The sequence below is a fragment of the Alligator sinensis genome, unplaced genomic scaffold (genome assembly GCF_000455745.1).
Source record: "Alligator sinensis unplaced genomic scaffold, ASM45574v1 scaffold215_1, whole genome shotgun sequence".
Lineage (NCBI taxonomy): Eukaryota > Metazoa > Chordata > Crocodylia > Alligatoridae > Alligator > Alligator sinensis.
The window spans coordinates 1480289-1487022 of record NW_005842259.1 but is presented as its reverse complement, the minus strand read 5'-3'; the positions used below and the strand labels follow the sequence as shown (position 1 = coordinate 1487022).

Genomic DNA, 6734 nt, shown 5'->3' with positions numbered 1-6734 from the left:
ACTCGGGGTGGGGTTGTGGGGGAGGGATAGAAAAGCCCTAGGCAGGGGGTGTGTGGGCAGGCGGTGCCCCCAGCTAGGTGCCCCCCAGGCAGGGGCCGGGCGCATCAAGTCCAGGCTCAGGGGAAAATCCACGGCAGCCCCCAGCAGACAGATGGGTGCAGGGGCCCGAGTGCGAGCAAGACGGACGGATGGACGAGGTGGCTGGCCAGACCCTGAGGTCCGCAGGCTGCCCCATGGGTACCGCTGACGTGACCCCGCCAGCCCCCAGTAGCTGGCAGGATGGGATGGGGCATGAGCCACCCAGTGTGGGGAGCACCTGCCCCCCAGGGGTGCCCAGTAGCTGGCCTTTTCCTCTCCCTGCTGTCAGTGGCCACCTCCCACGAGGGGCGGCCACTGACAGGGTCCACACGTGGCACTGAAGCAAAGGGTGTCAGCCCTGGTGACAGCAACCTCCAAGTGCGTGTGGCCAACCAGGCTCCTTTGACTCCTACAGCCTGACCCGGAGCAGAGCAGCTTCCCACGTTACTGCCCTGCTTTGCTTTTGGGCGACCAAAGCCGTACTTGCGCTTCCTAGGCATTTGCTGGGTAGGGTTGTGCTGGCAGCTGGCTGGGCAGGCAGGTGGGCTCCTACCTGGTCTCTGCGTGAAGGCTGTGTGTGCTTGCCCCATGGGGGTCATGTAGGGGAGACTTCTCCTTTGCAGCCCCGGGCAGCTTCCACCTCACCTGATGTAGTGACTCAGGGGCTGCACCACCACTTCCTGACTCATTTTCTCTAAGGCTTCATGCTTGAGTTTCATAAGGGCATCTTCATTTTCTCTGCCCATGTTTCCTTGTACTTCTTTGCATTTCCCTTGCCCTCTGTCCCTCACCTGTCACTCCTCTATCTTCCTGTGTTCATGGCTGGTTAGAGGCAGCTCATGACTTTCTCCTGATAGCCGCCAATCCCAAATGCACAGGCTCTTGGCCTTTACTACTGTTAACCTGACGTTGCTGGCTTTATGTCGCCCTGTTCTGTTTCTTTTCAGATTCACTCAGAGGAGAGCGAGAAAGACAGACTGTTTCTGTCTGCTGTGGGGGAGGGGGGAAAGCAGGGCTTGAAACATGGCAATAGCCTCCAGGCTTTGGGCATGAGTAGGAATGCCACCACCCTCTGAATTTCAGATCATGGCAAAGCAAGAGGGAAAGATGGGGACTTATGCAACAGTTTCTTATGCAGGACGATATGAATGCAGAGAAGGGGAGAACCAACAGGGTGAATGAGGCCTAATCTCTTTGCAGGGAGTGGTTTTGGGGCCTTGCTCTATCAGAAATTGCTTACAGAGCTGCCAAGGTCAGATGGGGGGCGGAAAAGGGAAATGTTTTTCCTTTCGTATTTATATTCTCCTCCCATAATGCTTTAGGGGATGATTGAATTGCAGGAGTTGCTTTTTTGCTGTGGATTTCAACACCAACTTAGTTTTTCTTTAGATGTTGTCATAGGTCCCCACATTGTGAAATCATAGTCATCCTCAGGATACCTTGTTACATGCAATGTCTTAAGAAGAGTAAAGCAGGAAGTGTCTCTTGAAGAAATCAAGCATCCTTTGCTTTTAAAAAAAGATAACAAATGAGAACAAACCAAGGCACTTGCAAGCAGCAGACATGACATTGTATGGTGGCTGAATCTTGAGATCACTAGGAGCACCTTCCAGCCCAGAAAGAAACAATGGGCCGCTGCTGCTTCCTGGATAATCTGGATTCCAGGCAGTCTTTGGGTTGCCGCAGAGACCAGAGAGAACAGGTCTCTGGTACCAGAAAGAGGATTAACTTCTTATTTATTCTCTGTAGTGTTCCCAAACAGACAAGAGGGCTTATCGACTAGTCCTTCTTCTGGGAATTTACAGTCTGAAGGCATACAGGGTAGAGGTATAACATGTAATTAGGATGGCCAGCATAGTGATTGGCCCTGCCTTGCTAATGCAAGGTTAAGTTAACTTTGTTTGAAAAATGGTAGAATATATAAACTGTTACCACCTTTCCCCATCCTAGTCAGGACTGGGTTTTGTGCCTCCTTAATGCCAGGTGACATCACTTGTGAAATGACTGCCTTTGGGGAGCAGGGGGATATGATGAGAGCATGGGGGAGGGGCACAGCTCTGTACTGGTCCATAAGGGATGTTCTATAGACACTGTCCTCTCCTTTCCATTAAAGAAGCCATGTTTTGGGAGGGTGATGATGAAGTACATAGTTAACAGTAGTAATAGCAACATAGAGGAATTATTATGTATGTGTTTGTGATCAAACAACACTCATTTCAGGACCTCTTGCCTCCAGATGCTGCTGCTGTTGGTAGGTGTGGGTGGTATATACTTAACTTTTGGATATCCTGGAGCAGGACAGTACCTTACCAAACGGCAGAATTCAAATAGATGGTGTGATTTGGAGAATAGGCAATAGTCAGAGTATGAAAGCCAATGTTATCAGTTCTGGCTGGGTTGGTAGCAACTGAAATTGCTGCATTCTGATGATGATGACTCTTCAATGGTTTGAGTGAAATGAGCTGCTGGTCTTGGTCCAGTTCTCTGTGGACTGATGTCTACATCATAAAACCACTGTGACAATTGCCTTGTGTTGGTTCTCTCAGCAGAGGCCAGGGAGCAAGTCTCTGATGCTCTGGGTTGAAACCTGTTCTGGAAATAAATAGGTTTTCATTTCCAAGGCTGCTAATCTGGCATTTCTCACCAAATCATGGGAGGTTTAAAAAAGAGATTCAGAAACATATTTGACTAAATTAAATGTGAACAGCATCTGCTGTGTCAGAGCTGAGATGATGTTTATAAGAGATGTATATCTCAACCTTGGGCACCTGTAAGTCACCAATTTAGAATTAAGAATTGTTCAGTGGCTTGTGGAGAATTTATATTCTCCTAGAAAATGATCAGAGCTGGTTTCTGTTAGACTGGGATAGCTGATGAGGTGAATGGATACCCATCAAACTGGGGCATATGTATCACTGGGTGCATCTACATGAGATGCTAACTGTGCAGTAGCCTAATTCTACTGCACAGTAGCATGCAGGGCAAAAACCGTGCTCATATGCTACTGCACAGTAGTACTAGGCTACTGTACAGTTAGCATCACTAAAAAAGCCATGCACTGGCGCTACTGCACATTTGATTTCTACTTGGTTATACAAGTACCAAACAATGTACAGTAATTATGGCACATTAATGAATTTGTAGACGCACCCTCTGAGGGTGTGTTGTGAACTTCTGGAGAGTAACAGAGAAGGACGGAGAAAGGGAAAATAGAAACGGAGGAAAAAGGAGATAAAGTAAACGTGACGAATAACTGTACTGTATGTCTCTCTCAGGATGCTGGAGAGGTTTCTGTGGTTGTAGTGAGCTACACAGGTACACAGTTTTCTGTGGCTTGTTGAGGTACACAACAAAATAGCAGACTTTAAAAGGGCCTGAAAAAAAAATTGAGAACCACTGAGGTGGACAAATGATTTGATCAGACATAACGAATCCTGCATCTCTCAATACCCCTGGAGAGATGCAAGAGTCTTGATCCAAAAGCTCTGGCCTCAACAATATCAGCACCTGTTTCTATTTAAACACCCACTCTTCCTGCTGCCTTCTGTGGGAGCAGCTAAAAACTCTGCATTAGCTGGTCTTGCTAGTAGCTAGGGGGAACCACCTACTGAGCCATGATACTTGTTCCTTAATTTTGTTGCCAGCTACACTGTTGCCATCGCCAAGCAGGGAAGGAGGGGGATGTTGGTTCCACCTCATGCTTGTGTTTCTGGGGAAGTGGCTCTTATGCATCTGAGAGGGAACACAACAGGTGCTGCTGGTAGCACGGGGATCTGGCTATTTACAGCACAGCATTAAATGTCCCCTTAGGAAAAGTTAAAATTTGGCTTGTGAACAAAAGAGACCCCATCATGCCAGGCTGCTAGCTTGCCAGCTTGTGAGATCACACCAATTGTATCACCAGCAGCTCTAATTGCTGGGCTAATCAGGTGAGTGTCTGTGTTTTGGAAATGGGTGGAGGACAAGAGGAGAGCTCCCATACTGCAACAGGATGATTGTACTAGGGAAGAAGAAAATCCTTTCTGATTTCCCCCCAGCATGTGCCATTCATCTCTTGTACCCTGGTCGTTATTAATGGTCCTAATACTTTCCAGCTGCTTTAAAAATATGCAAGTTAAGTTACTTGCATGTGTAATTCTTTTTTTTCCCAGCATGTGGATCCAAAATGGTAGACTTTAGACAGTAGCATTTCCAACAGATCCTGCAAGGATGGCCTTAGGGGGTGGTAGCCTTTAAACTTTGGAGGTGTCAGGTCTGGCTTTAGAAAAGGAAAGGTCTGAAAGAAGGAATCTGAATCCCAGCCTCAAATGGTATGCTACTCAACCAGGGGTACTTAGCAAGTTAGTCCTTTGTTCACTCTGTTGCATCTGCTGATCCTAGTACTGCCTTTTGCTTCTGTTAGCCTGGAAGAGCCAACACTGCTGTGAGAATGTGATGTGGAATCTAGTCTGTCTTTGGATGTCCTCAAAAGAATTAAAGGTCCGTTAAACCTGTGTGAACCTGTCACAGGCGCTGAGAAGGCACAGGTTTTGCTGAGACCACAGTTTGACCTGTAGAGCCTTTCCTGCTGGAAACTGTGGATGAATAGGAGAGGACCCAGCTTGACTCTGGTCTCAGGGCAAGTTGAGGAGGAGAGAAATATGAGAATCTGAGTTCGCTAGATCTGGAAGCTATTCAGCAAAGATGAATGCTGGTTCTACAATGCCAGTGCTACAGAATGCTCCTCAGAGTAGAGCAGCCCCTTAGCCCCTGCATCAGGGTCTCCCATTTGTGTAAGGAGGGTAATAATATTTATCTCTGAGCGGGTGCTCTTAGGTTTCATTATCTGTAGGGGGGTTCAGTTTGCAAAGTTCCACAAAAGTGCTGTGTGGTACAGTGATGCTTTATGGGTGAAAAGAAGCTTGCTGACTATGGAGAAGCTGGATATACCACCACTGAGATAGGAGGTGTTCAAAGACTCCATAGCCAACAGTTATGAAATGCAATATTTTAGTTGGATTCTTTTCACTGGTATTTAATGGAGGGGAAGGGGACATTGAAGCCTTCAGCCTGTGTCTCCAGAAGTATCATTGTCAGCCCAGTTGTGGGGTGCTGAGGAGTTTGTTTGCTTTTCACTGCTTTTGAGCGCTAGGGTCTGACTCATTCTGCCAGCGCTAGGTTGGAGTGGTAGGGAGGTGTAGCAGGAGAAAGGGACACCTTTTGACTTGTTCTCTCTTCTTCCTTACCCTTCTAGTGCATGCATGTGTACACACTTTCTGCCTCCTTCTCCCTCTTCCCCTCTCCTTCCCTCCCCAATTCACAGTGTCAGGGATTTTAGACACTCTGAGTATTGAGTATTCTCTTTACCAGTTAGTTTCCAACAAAATATTGTGAGTGAATCACGATCCTCTGAGCCTGCTAGCCCATTCACCCAGAGCTGTGCCAAGGCACCCCAGTTCCAACCTGGCCCAGCTTCTGCCATCTTGTTCATGTCCCTTCTAAGCCACAACTGCCAAATCAGCAATGGCTTTTTGTGATGTCTGACCTGCTGCGTGGGAGGTAGTGAGATGGAGGAGGTTTAAACTCTTTTAACTTTTGTGCTAAATTGTGTGGTCATCAGAGACAGGAAGCCAGATTGTTAGTCCACCATAATTGCTTCATTCTGGTCCTTCCACTCTGGTTGCAGACACTCAAAACATTGCTAGGCTGGTTAGGTTGTAAAGCTTATAGAGGTGTTTCCTGAAATTAAACAAGGTTACAGCTATAATATCAGCTCTTTAATCTGGAAGGAATGAGGGTTGAGGGCTAACCAGCATGTTGCCTCTGTACTGGGCATCTCATTGTAAGGCACAGGCCTCGCCTCCCTTTCCCCTGTTCCAGGCCACATAGTCCTTCCTGTTCTTTAGGCTCATGTTCAGTCCCATGTGATTGCTGACTTAATTATGGAGTTTTCCTTCCAACCATGTACACACAAAGCAAATATTGACTTGAGGAACAAATGGCATTTGCAGCTCCAAGTAGGTGGCAGCCTCACCTGAGGGTGGGGAGTGCGAGAAAGGAAACATGTAGTGAGGATCATTGGATTCTCAACAGGAGCCTGCTTTGTGCATGCCATCTGGTGAATCACAATTGCAAACAGAGCAGAGAGTAATAGCAGCGAGGAATGCTGTAGATTAGGGGCCCACAACCTTTTACAAGCCACAGGCCGGAATAGCCTGGCTCCAGGCCAGTGTGGCTTGTGTGGCTTTCCATGAACCTAGGCTGGGGCCAGGCAGTTGAGAGCTGCACCTCTGCTGCTGCTGCTGCTTTTCCAAGCCCCCAGCAGCTGCTGTGTGAGCACAGCTTCCTGCTGGTGGGGAACAGTGCCAAGACCAGGTATCTGCAAACTGTGCCCATGCTGCTTCTGCCTCTTTTCCCTGTCTCCCCCCACCGTCCCCTTGGGCTGCAGTGGGACCACAACTGGTGGTCGGGAAGTTTCAGCCTTCCTTCAGCTGGGTGAGAGGCGAGGAGGAGGTGGTGGCAGCAGAGATGCAGTTTGCAGGTGCCCAGCAGAGTCCCCACTTGCTGGAAGCTGTGCCCACACTAGCAGTGGAGTGGAGGGCTGGGAGAAGCAGCAGCACTATGGGAACAGCTCCAAGCTGCCTGGCCCTGGTGCGGGCAGAGGTGAAGCCCCCTTG

General features: G+C 48.4%; 1 long non-coding RNA gene across 1 annotated transcript in view; it reads right to left on the bottom strand.

Annotated features, from left to right (window-relative positions):
* Nucleotides 1-22: 22 nt before the first annotated feature.
* Nucleotides 23-6734, bottom strand: part of LOC112550935 — a 13362-nt gene continuing 6650 nt past the window's right edge. The window contains exon 3 of the long non-coding RNA XR_003095019.1: nt 23-2665. This is a non-coding gene — a long non-coding RNA (uncharacterized LOC112550935). The remainder of the gene's footprint in view (nt 2666-6734) is intronic.